At 39.7% G+C, this 13,766-nt stretch overlaps 1 protein-coding gene, 1 long non-coding RNA gene and 2 other non-coding genes across 4 annotated transcripts in view; 3 read left to right on the top strand and 1 right to left on the bottom strand.

Annotated features, from left to right (window-relative positions):
- The window catches only part of si:ch211-51c14.1 (protein kinase C and casein kinase substrate in neurons protein 3), a 31,096-nt gene extending 23,614 nt beyond the window's left edge, over window positions 1–7,482 (bottom strand). Inside the window, exon 1 of the mRNA XM_017697386.2 lies at window positions 7,312–7,482. The gene's annotated coding sequence lies outside the window, so the exon portion shown is untranslated. The remainder of the gene's footprint in view (window positions 1–7,311) is intronic.
- Window positions 7,483–9,821: 2,339 nt separating this feature from the next.
- LOC108427333 lies at window positions 9,822–11,570 on the top strand. Its single transcript, XR_001857841.2, has 3 exons — window positions 9,822–9,859; window positions 11,251–11,285; window positions 11,474–11,570. It is a non-coding gene; the product is annotated as an uncharacterized LOC108427333 (long non-coding RNA).
- Window positions 10,403–10,493, top strand: LOC119265186. Its single transcript, XR_005131469.1, has one exon. It is a non-coding gene; the product is annotated as a small nucleolar RNA SNORD88 (small nucleolar RNA).
- Window positions 11,319–11,408, top strand: LOC119265185. Its single transcript, XR_005131468.1, has one exon. It is a non-coding gene; the product is annotated as a small nucleolar RNA SNORD88 (small nucleolar RNA).
- Window positions 11,571–13,766: the final 2,196 nt, after the last annotated feature.

The raw sequence follows: 13,766 nt of genomic DNA, 5'->3' as shown, positions 1-13,766 counted from the left end.
GAGTTTGCAGAAAGTTGGCGACCTCTGTGCACTATGCGCCTCAGCATCTGTTGACCCCGCTCTGTCATTTTACATGGTCTACCACTTCGTGGCTGAGTTGCTGTCATTCCCAGTCACTTCCACTTTGCATTAATACCACCGACAGATGACTGTGGAATATTTAGTAGTGAGGAAGTTTCATGACTGGACTTGTTGTACAGGTGGCGCCCGATCACGGTACCATGCTGGAATTCACTGAGCTCCTGAGAGCGACCCATTCTTTCACTAATGTTTGTAGAAGCAGTCTGCAGGCCTAGGTACTTGGTTTTATACACCTGTGGCCATGGAAGTGACTGGAACACCTGAATTCAATGATTTGGATGGGTGAGTGAATACATATGGCAACATAGTGTATATATGTAACATATTTAACAATAAATGATACATGAAAGCATTAATTATATATGGATGGCATGTATTACTCATCTATGCTAGTTTCATGTTATTGCATGCATTTTGCTTTTGATTTGATTTTGATTGTATTGTGTTTTTTCATTTTGATTTTTTGCTTTAAAAAAATCTTTGTGTTTGTATCAGACATATATCACACAGACAGTACATATGTGATCCATGTGTTATAAGTATATAAATATATGTATTATATATTTGTGGTTATATATTTATGGTCCATATATTATGCAAATATGTATATTTCTAACATATGTACATATATTTAGAAATATGCCTGATCCTTTATATATTATTAATATGTGCATATATGGCCATTTATTAGATTTCTGTATTGTAGTGATAGTTACAGACAGGGTTGTCTTTACAGTGGTGGTGATGGGAACAAGAGCTCACCATGAATACATTTTATTTACCATCCACAACCACCAGTGAACCTATACATGTCTTCTGAGCTTTATATGGAATGTTGAAGATTGGAAATAGTGATTAATCTGAAAAAAAGTATGTCTATGCCTTAAATGGGTTTGATAAAATATGTTCTAGGTCAAAACCTTATCTCAACACTATCGTAAAAATGTCTCAGACATCAGGTAGCATTTTCATAACCATTCGTCATAATAACTTTCTGTAAGGTAGCTTCCAAAAGCATTAACCTCTTCAGACGTCTGGTTCCTATCACCACCACTGTGAAAAGTTCTGACACAGTATGTTTCTCTAAAACACAGCATTTCACACCAAACCACTGTGAATGACTCTGTTTACATCTTCAATGCAATTCCCATTTAATTATAATGTCATGCTTTGTACTTTTCCATATATTCTCACATGCTAATAATTCCACTTCAGTTCAAGAACAATGTCTACTTTTCTGTAGTTGCATTTTAGATTGTTGCTAATTAACCTGCTCATTATCCCAGCTCCTGTTCGACTTTACTGTAAATCAGATCTCAATTTGGAGTTTTAACATTTATTTTAGACCATAAAGAGAAGAACAGAGTCTAAGAAACCTCAGTTCCTATGCTAATGTAGTTTTTGGACCTAGCTTACATATCTTGTATGTTTCTACTGAAGTTGATTTTGGCAAGACTGTTACTTCTCGAAGCAACGATATTTTAAGTCCAGTAATGGACTAATGCATTAGATATACTGGATTCAGATGTGTACATGAACAAAATATATTATTTCCAGACAATCCTTTGCATAAGTAAATAAATCAATAAAAAAAAACTTATTCAGGCAAATGATTTAGGCTAATCTACCCTCTTCTGGTGAAAAGAGTGCTAAATGTTGGCCTATAAAGCTGTGACAGAGCTATAGATGGATACTGAATACATGATAGGACAGCTGATGGGCGTTTGGTGGTCAGACAGTAAGAGCCTGGCATTTCTCTGACAGGAATCTACCCTCCCTCTCCCACAATTCCCAGCTTTGAAATATGAGCCATCCCCAAAATAAACAGGGTTCAGCATCACCAACACACACACACACACACACACACACATTTGTTTTTATTATTTGTCAGGACATTAAGTCAGGCTTATTTCCATATTTTATATATAATGTATCAGTATGTAATAATAAGGGGTTCCATAGGTATTATAAATATAGTGGACTGCACAGAAGTCAGAGAGCACCCTTCAAAAACAAATTAAAGGCTACAGTGTGCCTCCTAACAACTACCTGGAAGACCTGGTAGACACCAAAACTGCCCCCCATCAGAAAAACAGCACTAAAAGCTTTCATCTTTGAGAGAGAGGGGAAAATCAAGTTGCTTCAGATCTGAAAACATCCACAGGTGTTTCTGTCCGTCCTTCCACTTTGAGAAGACAACTCAACACTATGGGTCTGAAAGGATGAGTAGCTGTTCAAGAAGAACCTCACTGAGAAAAGGAGACAGACACATCAAACAAAGAAGCTGAACAATGGACTGACCACCCCAGAGTCCAGGCCTCAACACCACTGAATGTGTTTGATTACTTCAGAAAATGATCAACCAGCTTCTATGACTGAACTTTGGAGGCGTGTCTGCAGATTCTCTGAGAAACCGAAAGTCAGTCTCTTGAAAAGGCAAAGGGTGGACACAGAATTACACTTAACGTCTGTTTCAACTGAAAGTTAAATAAATGAAGCTTGGTTGCTGACATTTTCTCAAATTTTAAAACAGTAAAAGCTAAACAGTTTATAATATTAAAAAAGTAAACAGAGAGCTGTGTAAAAAGCACTTTACAAAGTGAGGAGTGCTTTCGTCCCGAAAATATACAAACACACACACACACACTGGTGAAGCTGGTGGGCTCAGTCATCTCCCATGAGAGAGCACATGCTCTAAAGCACGCAAAACACACGGCCTACAGACACCAGCACATGTGGACGGTAGACATGTCCACACAGGCTTTCTCTCTCTCTCTCTCTCTCTCTCTCTCTCTCTCTCACACACACACACACACACACACACACAGATACCTTAAACACATGCTCCATTGACAGGCTGACATGCCTCGGGGTATATTGTGGGGTAAATGCAATAAACCACATACTATCACAAGACTGAGAGAGAGGGAGAGAGAGAAGAAGACACATAGGGGCCCAACATACTGAGCCTTTTGCACCAGTTTAGGACACATTCTGCCAGTGACGTGGGACAGTGTTTTAAACTGAGGCTACTGAAATTTTAAGCATCATATAGAGGGTGTTGTGAGTGACTTTAATGGAAATACATTTTTAATTCAAATGGTATGTGGCCACTGTATAATACAAATATATGAATTAAACATACATACATACATACACAATATATAAATATATACACACACATATATATATAAAATCTGCATACATCATGAAGTTGAAGTTCATTCATCAGCCTCTTGTTTGAATTTTCTCGTTCCACCTTAAATGGTGCAGTGGTTACATTTTGGGTGGAACAGGAAAATTCGAACAAGAAGCTGGTGAATGAGAAGCGACATCAGCCTCGTAAAAAGTTTTGTGGAAAAGTTTCGAGATGCGAGAAAAGCAGCTATATCTGAACTAAAGCTTAAAGCAGAGCAAAGTAAGCCTGTGTTTTCGTTTATATTATATTTTTTAGCCTATAGTAGTACGTCAGCACATACTGAGACTGATTTACAGCCAAGATAGTCAAATGGACATAAAATGTTGTGGCTCATAAGGTAGTTTGATTTTAGTTGACAGGACAAAATGGCTCTTCTTAACATTTAGGCAAGTCAAACTGGGGACCTACAGGGCCAAAGTGCTGTGGAGATTCAGCGTCTAATGCTCTGAGCTCAGTTCATGAAGTCCTTGTTAATGAGTTGATGAGCTTTATTAGTTGTGTTTAATGAGGCAGTGTGCTGCAGTCTGTGGCGCCTTGGCCCATGAGGACTGGAGCCTGACACGTGTGCTATAAACGCAATCACACTAAACAGTTCTGAGAGTGCCAAACGCTTTATGAATTTCGCTTTGATCCGTAAAGCAACTTCATCCGAGCAAAACTTGTTTTGCAATATTTAGGCTTGTTTTTTGGTTTCTGCCTTTCCTATCCAGGGTTTTTATGCACATTATCAAAATTCGCATGAAAGAGACAGATATAAAACCTGTAAGTGTATTTTTAAAAGTAAACTGAGCCATAACAAAATCATTAAATCACATCAAATCAAATAGTGGCAAAATCGGAGATGGCTCACTATGTCGTTTCCTAAAGAATCACTGTGAGGTCAGTCCACTCTTACTGCGGTCTAATGGTCATTTAGCCTCAATCTCTCTTGAGTTTGGTGTATAATGACCCATTAACCTCGTATCTGTTTTCCTGACTGGGTTAGCGGCGCCTAATTGTCTTTACCCTGAACTCTCTCTTTCTTTTTGTGTTTTTTCTCTCCCTCTTACTCTCTCTCCTTTCCTCTGTCTCTCTCTCTCTGGTTCTTTCTCTCTCTAGATTAAATCAAATACGCTTTATTGACAGTGTTAAACTGCTGCCAAAGCTGCACAATATACTGTATGTTCATTTGTGTTCCTGTTAAAATGTAAAGTGAAGTGTCCGTATGAAAACACATGAAAGAAGCATAATTAACAAGAGAATCTCTCTCTCTCTCTCTCTCTCTCTCTCTCTCTCTCTCTCTCTCTCTCTCTCTCTCTCTCTCTGTCAACGCTCAGCATTTGCTTTTTCTCTCTGTTTGCCTATTTTATTCTCTCCTTTCATTCTTTATCTTTCTTCTGTCTCTCCGTTCTCCTTGCTGTCTCTCTTTCACTCTTCCCTCATCTTTTTGTCTCTTCTCTGTCTTTCTTTCCTTCTCATACATTTATATTTGTCTGCCTCTTTTCCTGTCTTGTTCTCTTCGTTTCCTTGTCCTCTCTCTCTCTCCTCTATCTCTTTCTCCTCTTCCTCTCTCCGTTCCCATGAACCATCATAATCTTGACCTCTGAACTGTCTTCCTGTCCCCCTCTCTCTCTCCCTCTCCCCTAGCCCCCTCTCTCTCCATTTCCTGCTCCTGATCCCTGCTGTCCTGCAGAGCTTTATTCCTCCAGCAAAGTTGCACAAGTCTGTAATCTCCTGTTGCAACTGAGCAACTGCAAGATTAAAGTGATTACAGAGATAACGAGACTAATACTAATATATATATATATACACACACACACACACACACACACATATATATACACACGTCTGTCTAACGTTTAGTTCATCATATTAAAGTTTTAGCAAAACAATTGAAAAATCATTTGATTGTGAATAAAATGGATCGGCTGCTGTAAGATTTTCATCTAAGCTGTAACTGTAGACCAATCAGATCGAGCTCTGTGGCATTTTTCTTCATCATAATAAACTCTGTCATTGATGAGAATCATGAGAAGATTAATATACACTTCTGAAAATAAAGACATCAGAAGGGGTTTTGGAGTGAAGCTACAGAAGAACCACTTTTGACCCACTTAAGAGTTTTTTAAAGCACAGTTCTACACTGACCTCCCATCGCATTTGTCTGCACATTTTTAGTGTATTTGTTTTTCCCTTTAATGACTTTTTTATTTGTTTTATTTAATCTGCAAATCATTTCACAAGAAGCTTTGCTTCGTCACAGCATGACGTCCTTTCCCCAAAGACGTTTGGATGCATTTTACAAGTTTTGTTATTCCAGCTGTGATGGTGTTTTGTGTTTCAGTTAACTAGTTCAACCTGTAGTGTCACATTAAAACAGACGCTGGGCTGCTGCCAACTTTCAGGTCTTAAAGACAGAGAGAAGAGCACCTTAACGGTTATAACGTCTTATGTATAAAGTGTGTTTGCTGAACCGTTTAACAGTTTCAAATTAATATCATGATCACACTGTTGTCTTTAAAAAGCTATAATGACATTCAGACTTCTACAGTAGATTACAGTATTCTGTAACTGCAGTATTATTCTATGAATCAGATTTACAATAGAACTCCTGTAAAAGTCTGAGATTTGTATGGCACATCCATCCATCCTTTTTCTAAGCCGCTTTTCCCTTAGGGTCGCGAGTGGGGGTGCTGTAGCCTATCCCAGCGGTCATCGGGCGGAAGGCAGGATACACCCTGGACAGGTCGCCAGTCCATCGCAGGGCAGTATGGCACATTTACTTTTATTTTGAAAAAGTTCTTCACAGCTGCATATCTCGTTTATTATTATTATTCAGTAACTACAGGGACTTCAATAGAAGTGTGTAAAAAACTTTGGGCCCACCAGTGGCCATTTACAGGATTAAGAAACCAAACTCTTGACCAAACTATGGGATCACTCCAAAGAATTCTCTGTCATAGAGTAATACATTAAAAATGTCTGTATGGCTAAACTTAAGTGTTATATTAACCATCCAGCAAATATAAGACAAAAATTGAACAAATTTCACTTCTGATCAGCCCTATCTGAGAACTGTGTGGGCGTGGCCAATAAGCAGCTTGATTGACAGCTCTCTGTCCAACACTCCTAGCCCGCTCCACCCCTCATACAGAACTAACATCATTGTCCAGCTTTTACATGACGCTAACTGGACGAAAAAAAGGCACAGATAAAACAGCTGTGCAGAAGATGGATGGATGAACAAACGAACATGTGAATGAAGGAATGGACAAACAGTGTTGGATAAACGAGTGAACGGGTGATAGACAGCTACAGACAGGTAGTCCAGCTCGCCACCTTTTGGTTATGCTGGGTCAGCTTTAGCTCACTAAGTTTCTCGGACTCTGAAACTGTTCTGGGTGGGCGGAGCCTGAGACGTCAGCCTTGTGATTGGTCAGGGGAAGTTTGACTTTAAAAGAGACTTTATGCATCATGTCAAACCCTTTTATTCCAAAACAAAAATGGTTCTTTAAGGGTTCTATAGTAAAGATTGGTTATATATAGAACCATGTACACTCAAAGAACCACTTGCATGCCTAAAGTGGTAAAATGGTTCTTCAGATTGATGGAAAATGTGGTGTATATGGCTCTATACAGAACATTTTTGAAAAAGGTTCTATCTAGAAAAACACTTTTTGGTGCTACATAGAACCCTTTTTGAAAAGTTTCCATATAGAACCATATACAACACATTCTCCATCAATCTGAAGAAGCATTTCACCATGCAGAGATCCACTTAAGCATGTGAAAGGGGGCTTGGACCCCCTTTTCAAACTCCCTCATAGTTCTGTACCCCCCTCCCCCTCACCCCGCTCTCCTCCCCCTGTCCTCGTTTTGACAGTCACACGCAACCAGCCACACGAGGAAATATATAGCAGCTCATGAATGCATGGGACAGAAATAGAGTATGGATCAGGCATAACATGCCACAGCAGCCTAACGCAGAGCCAACCGCCAGATACATACTGGAGAAAATGTGTTAAACATGAGGAAAAGAAGGAAAAACTTACCTCTAACTTCTCCTCCGTCAGTTTACTGGCAGTTCTTGGCTTCCTTTCTGGAAAGTAACGTCTCCCTCCGTTCCTCCTGCTCTCCTTTTCCTCCAGATCTCCAACTCCACCACTCCCTCTCTCTCCTCCACTACTTCTTTTACTCAGTGTCAGTGTTTGGTGAGGTGGCTTGCTCTCTCCCTACCTCCCTCCTTCTCTCCCTCCCTCCTTCCCTCTCTCCCCTCCCTCCTTCCCTCTCTCCCCTCCCTCCTTCCCTCCTTCCCTCTGTCTGTCTCTCAAAAACAGCTGTGCATGCAGTTAGCTCCTCATTCGAGTTTTCCATTCCACCTTAAACAGTGCAGCAGCTACATTCTCGTGTCTGTAGGTGACACAATGTGACAGCTGAACCATTTAAGGTGGAACGGAAAATTGGAACAGGAAGTTGGCTAACAGGACACCTTTAGCCTCGTATTATATGTATACTATCGTTTTCTTGCATACTGCTGCTGTTGGAAGAAAACCTCGTATCTCCAAAATGATAACTTTAGAGGAGAAGGAAAAAAATGGCCTTACTTAGAATGTAAGTCATTGGAAACAGGCTTTTTTCCAGGTCATTTTGGGTCGTTTCTTTTGGCCCATTCTTCATATCTACACACAATGTGATGGGCAACAGGTATTTTCAAATTATGCCTAAAACTGAAAAACCAAAAATGGAGATGCAAGGTTTTCTTCTGACAACAGTGATATATTGTAGCATGCCCCCTGTTATAACACTCAGAAGGCAGCTAGTGCTTGTGTTGGATTATGAAATGCATTGTAACATGTTTTTTGAACACAACTACACAAGGAACCCCACAAATAGTGGCTTAAAGTGTCAGTGTTCACATCCTTTTGCTGATCAACCAGCATCACTGCACTGGGTGACCGGCTAAACCAGCACCAGGCCAGTATAAACCAGCATAGTTCTCTGCATAGTTCAGTGCGCTCCATGCGGCCTACATGCAGCCTAAATAGGGCACTTCAAATGTTGCAGTACCTGTACTTTCATTTGTAGTGCTGGTAATCTGGTAGCTATCAGTTCTAGTAGTGCATTCTAGAAATAACACTGAATAATGTATAACTACCAGTTTGTCACCAGCTAGAGCATTTTAACAAAACCATCCTAGTCCAAACTTACCTATATAATATACTTACCTAATATTATTGTGCAATGTAAGCCATTCTGTATACTTTAACACTGTTAAATACTGGCAAAGGTTAGAGGGCTTATGTACCTCTAGATTTCTCTAGATTTCTTCTAGCGTTGAAAAGTACATTTAAGAGAATATAATATATTTATAATATTTTTACTTCCTATAATAATAATGTAGTGTTGTATCTTGTATCTGGTAATTACATTGACTGTCTGCATTCTTATATGATGCTTACAGCCCTGCCTATTTGAAAAGAAATTACCTTAAAATAATGTGTAACATATGTGATGTGTTACAATATATCCATCCATCCATCCATCCATCCATCCATCCATCCATCCATCCATCCATCCATCGTTGACCGCTAGTCCAAACAGGGTCGCGGTTGTTACAATATATGTGGTCAGTAAATTTAATGGTAACAATTTAAACATTTAAATATATGCCAATATATAAATATATGTGTCCATTTTTAATGTTTACATATGCGTCAAAAATATATTACACACTGGACGCATATTTTGACATTTTCTCTTCATGCACAGGTGAAGAAATTCACCCTGGCTGTGTCCCAATTGTGCACTACACACTAATAATGTACAGTACACACTGCATACTTATCTTAATAGTATGAGTTTGACAGGTTAGTACACTAAATATTAACCTGCTACACAGTCCTCACCAGCAGGAAGGGACGAACCGTAGCAAGCTGGACTCTGAAGGCTAGCTAACAAATTAACGTGCGTTCACGAACACATTTCTTACAGAAACGCTAACAAATGAAAACATTAGTAAGTAAAAAACATTTGTTTGTTTGTTTGTTTTTTTACAGAATATTTTACAGATCTGGGATGAGCTCACTTTTCTGATCCCGGTACCACAGCAAGCTGGTGTCGCGTCGCCATCCGCCACATTTTCAGAATTTTCCAGAAGCGAGAAGCTCCTGTCTTTCCGTTTCCCACTGGACTGTGGGACAATAGTGTCCATCACTGCTATACTCAAAAACAGTGGTTCTAAGTATGTATTGTGGATTTTTGAGTATACTCAATTTTGTCACTTGTAACTATACTACATACTACATAGTCAAACGCACGAAAGTACTAGTATTAAGTGCGCAGTTGAGTCGCAGCGCCTGTATTCAGAAGGCCAAGACTCAATAGAACCGTTACAGAAGCAGTGAAGTAACACATTTAGTCTATTAAACGAAAAGTCTTGACGCGGCCTAACGGAGACTCTTATTCTGACACATGCAGAAGCGCTTTGAATAGCTAGCGGAAACATAAGAGTCCTCAGCAGCATGGACTATAAAAGCCCCCATTTTGGCGGCTACTCGGTCTTTCTTCCCTGTCTTTGAGAGGAGCTCATCACTTCAGTGGGTAAGAAAATTATCCATAAAAACCTCTGCGCCACTTGTTTTAAAAGAAGGGCTTAATGGGTGGCGTTTTTCTAACGTTCACTTTGTATGACGCTAAAAGATTAGCGTGTTTTAACGAAGTCATTGTTGGCTTCCTTTTCTCCAGCCATATAGATCGAATCATCCCGTTCCACCTTAAACTGTGCAGCAGCTCCTTAACACGTTAAGTTAAACACTTTGAGCGTTATTTATTCTAAAGTGAGCCATAATTTTTTTTTGTTGTCGGGATGTTTATTTGGCTAACATTATTTCCCCCTTTCGGTGGCGTTCATTGTTTGCTCTAAAAGAAACTCCTTTAGCAGCCGTTAGGAACCGGAAGTTACTAGAGTGAGTTATCGCCACTGTTCAGAGTATCTGTGGCGCTGCCGCATGGACGCGAAGTCTTGCTTTGAGCCGCTTTTGTAAAAGATACGGCGTCTTAAATGGGTTTAAAAGCGGACTTTGATCCATTTACGCCCATTCACTCTGCTGCAGGCCCGTGTAATCGTGTAAACGACCCGAAGTGAGTCTCTGGTGATGATCTCTTGCACTGGGCTCAGAATATCTGTGGCGAAACGTGTAGCTCTGCTACTGACATGGCGGAGTCTGAAGAGACTTCACTTATTTAAAGAGGAACTTCATTTTTCGATTTCTGCATGATTAGATATAATAACATATAATAATAATACATGATTGAGTGATTTGGTGTGAAATGCTCCGTTCCAGACAAACTTGCGTTGTCGTCATTGTTCTCAATGGTCATGATGGGAACCCAACATTCGTCTCGGAAAGCTACTGCTTATGAAACGCTGCTTGATGCCCAAATCATTATTGATAATTTTGTAGAAGCTTCGGCCTAAAATATCTCGTTAATCCATTCAAACTCGTATATGGTTTGGGATTACATGCAGGACGTTGAGGAGAGTTTATTTTTCAGATCACTATTTTATCAGCATTACATATAAAAGCTCAGACCTGTGTAGGTCACTGGTGGTTTTTGATAGTAAATGTTTGTGTATTGCAGACATGGTGACCCCTGGTTCCTGTCACCACCACTGTAAATAAATTGTTTATTGGTTTGCTTATTGTATTGGAGTTGTGCAAAAATCATAAATTCATGGAATTCCCTTTAACTTTCCTGCCCATTCCCTTTTTAACGGGGAAGTCCACCAATATTTACATTTTCCATTCCGAGGGCGATGTCTTCAGAGTGGTTTGGTGTGACCGGGTTTGCGTTCATTATGGAGTCTTCTCAAAAGAACTGAATTGAGAAACCAATCCCATTTGCCTGCAGTCTGAACAACCTCAGACCTTAGTGGCTGCAAATGAATGAGCTTTGAGAATTACTAATCCTGTTATTTGATTCTTTTTCAGTGGACTTCATACATGCTTCTGCTGGAGATGAGAAGGTATGCCTGTTCAGCCTCTCATTAGTCGTAAATGTTCTCCGGTGATGTCTTGCACTGGGCTCTGAATGGCTGTGGTGACTAACGTGCCGTTCCACTCCTGACATGGTGGAGTCTGAGGAGAACACATTACTTTTTTTCATGTTTTCTAAAATCTTCCTTTTGTGACTTATTCTTGTTTGTTGTTTCAGGTAACAAGTCCCTCATCTAGCTGCCCCCGTAAGTCAATTGTAGTCAGACTAAGAAGATGCAAAATCGTCTGTTTCTATAATAAATTCATAATTTTTGTTGCTGTGGTCACAAAAGCAAAGTTTATGATGAATGTAAGCAATTTCATTTTTTAGACATAAGCAATTGGAATATAACATTAAAAAGCTGGGAACAAAACTTGTTACATAGTGTAATGTGACCCTACAATGAATAATTGCGTATAAGCTAGAGAATTTAACTGGCAAACCATTTGAAAATTTGATCAGTTGAAGGTTCATTTAAAAATGTCAAACTATTAATGCAATGTTTGGCATAAAATCCTGCCCAATAGCCTGGCTGCAGACAGATGTATGTATGTCAGTCCCAGTGATGTCATGTGCACTGCCACAATGGTGGAAGCAGCCTAACGGCTTCTGCTTGGTGACATCATTGCTTCATCCATTTTTCATCTATAATACAGCTGGTTATTTAATGTACCGCCCTGTTATCAAATTAAATAAATCCCTTGTCTAAATACATTCCTTTTTAAATAAATGTGGCTACAACTTGACACCTGATGAGATCCTAATGTGTGGGCACTACTTGGTAGGTCATGGGAATGAGATTACAGTTCAGTAAGTCGTGACCATGCATTAGGATCTCGTTCCCACACTTTACCAAGTCATGTCCATAATTTAATTTCATTTAATTATTTATTTATTTTCATGGCGAATAAACATTCGTATAGTTTTTCAGAAACAAAAAGGAAAACGGCGCATCTGAATACCCAGCAAGAAATGGGTGAGGGGGGTCTTTTAGGCTTATGTCCAGAACATGGATGCAATCTTGAAAGCTGCCATATTGTACCAAGGGCAAGTTTTTCCAATTGGAAGGTGGTCATGTAGCACAAAGACCAGAATTGTCTCAGAAATCGATTACCACGATCAGAATCGCAAAATCTCTTGTTCAAAAGTTGTCAGTCATAGGCTGGCAGTGCATGTTTCCAACCAGACCCTTTTCCAGAGTCCAGTTTAAATGAATTACTCTTTATAGTGAAACATGCAGTTGGTCAGTGATGCACACGTTCTGAAGTGTATTTACAGTTCATTGTCTCTCAGCCCAGGCCTAATAATCCATCCTGGCTAATTGACTCTTGATGTAGATGTACTGTAAACCTGGAATTGGCCACAAAAACCTGCCTTAGTGTGAGGGGCATTTGGGATGACCTGACAAATATTGGGTATGGAAAAGAGGCATGGTGGCCTACTGTGCCATCTACTGTTCATTCCTCAGGCTCTTTCAGCAGCAAGTAATGTTGGGCAGGTATAAAAATGCATATGTGGTGAAGGAATCCAGGTTGAATCATGTCATGTTATCTTGAAAATGCAATAAAGTTACTTTTCTGCAAGACAAAATCTGCCTGCTTGTTCCTTGGATTTGTCAAATCTAATGCATGATGTAGATCTAATGCACCATCCTGGTTTGGTTATTTTAACATGGCTTGACTTGCTACATTGTGGGTGATCCATTTATAACCCCCTGGTGTCAAATGGGTGTGCAGGCCAGATTAGGCCCACAATCCTGTCTGGCCTGCAGAAATGTTCATTTTCTGTTAAGTCTGTTTCACAATGTGCTGTGCTACAGTCCCCAGCATTCACTGCAATGTGATGCTCTCTGACTCTCCTACCCAAAGTCTGTGGGACAGCAGTTACAGCTCAGTTCTACAGAATTCTACACCAGTAAGATCAAACACTTTCAGCTGCAGTTCAACCAATATAAAGCTCAGAAACTGAGCCAAAGTCTTAAGAACCTGGAGCAATGGAAGTGTGCCAGGTGTCTAATTCACTGAGGTAGGTAGGTTTAAGAGGCTAAGCTCCTGGGGAAGTTAATTTGGAGGATTCATGTAATTTCAAGATCTAAAACATGTCCTGTATTTTACTGTTCACAATGTGGTCTGTTTTGGAAAATGACCAGTACAGGCTCTAGCAAAATGTTAAGTGACTTTTTTTTTTGCTCCCCTCTGGCCCACAGATTTGAGATTTTAATTATTTTAGTGGTTGAGTTTGATGCCCTTGATGTAACCCCTTAACAATCCAGACTTCTTGCATTCAATGGCTTATTATTCAGGAGTTAGAGGGACTTCAATACTATTGGACCTGTTTTTAGGATTAAAGTGTGGTAATAATGCTTTGGGCCTGTTTTGGCCCTTTGCTTGTTAAGGGGTGAATGATTTCTCTGCAGCTTTTGAGTGTTTGATGACCAGTGAAGCAGTAGAACATGCTGTTGCTTCAGAGG

The sequence above is a fragment of the Pygocentrus nattereri genome, chromosome 14, assembly GCF_015220715.1.
Source record: "Pygocentrus nattereri isolate fPygNat1 chromosome 14, fPygNat1.pri, whole genome shotgun sequence".
Classification (NCBI taxonomy): Eukaryota; Metazoa; Chordata; class Actinopteri; order Characiformes; family Serrasalmidae; genus Pygocentrus; species Pygocentrus nattereri.
The sequence above is the reverse complement of the archived record's forward strand: the minus strand, read 5'-3'. Positions and strand labels throughout refer to the sequence as shown.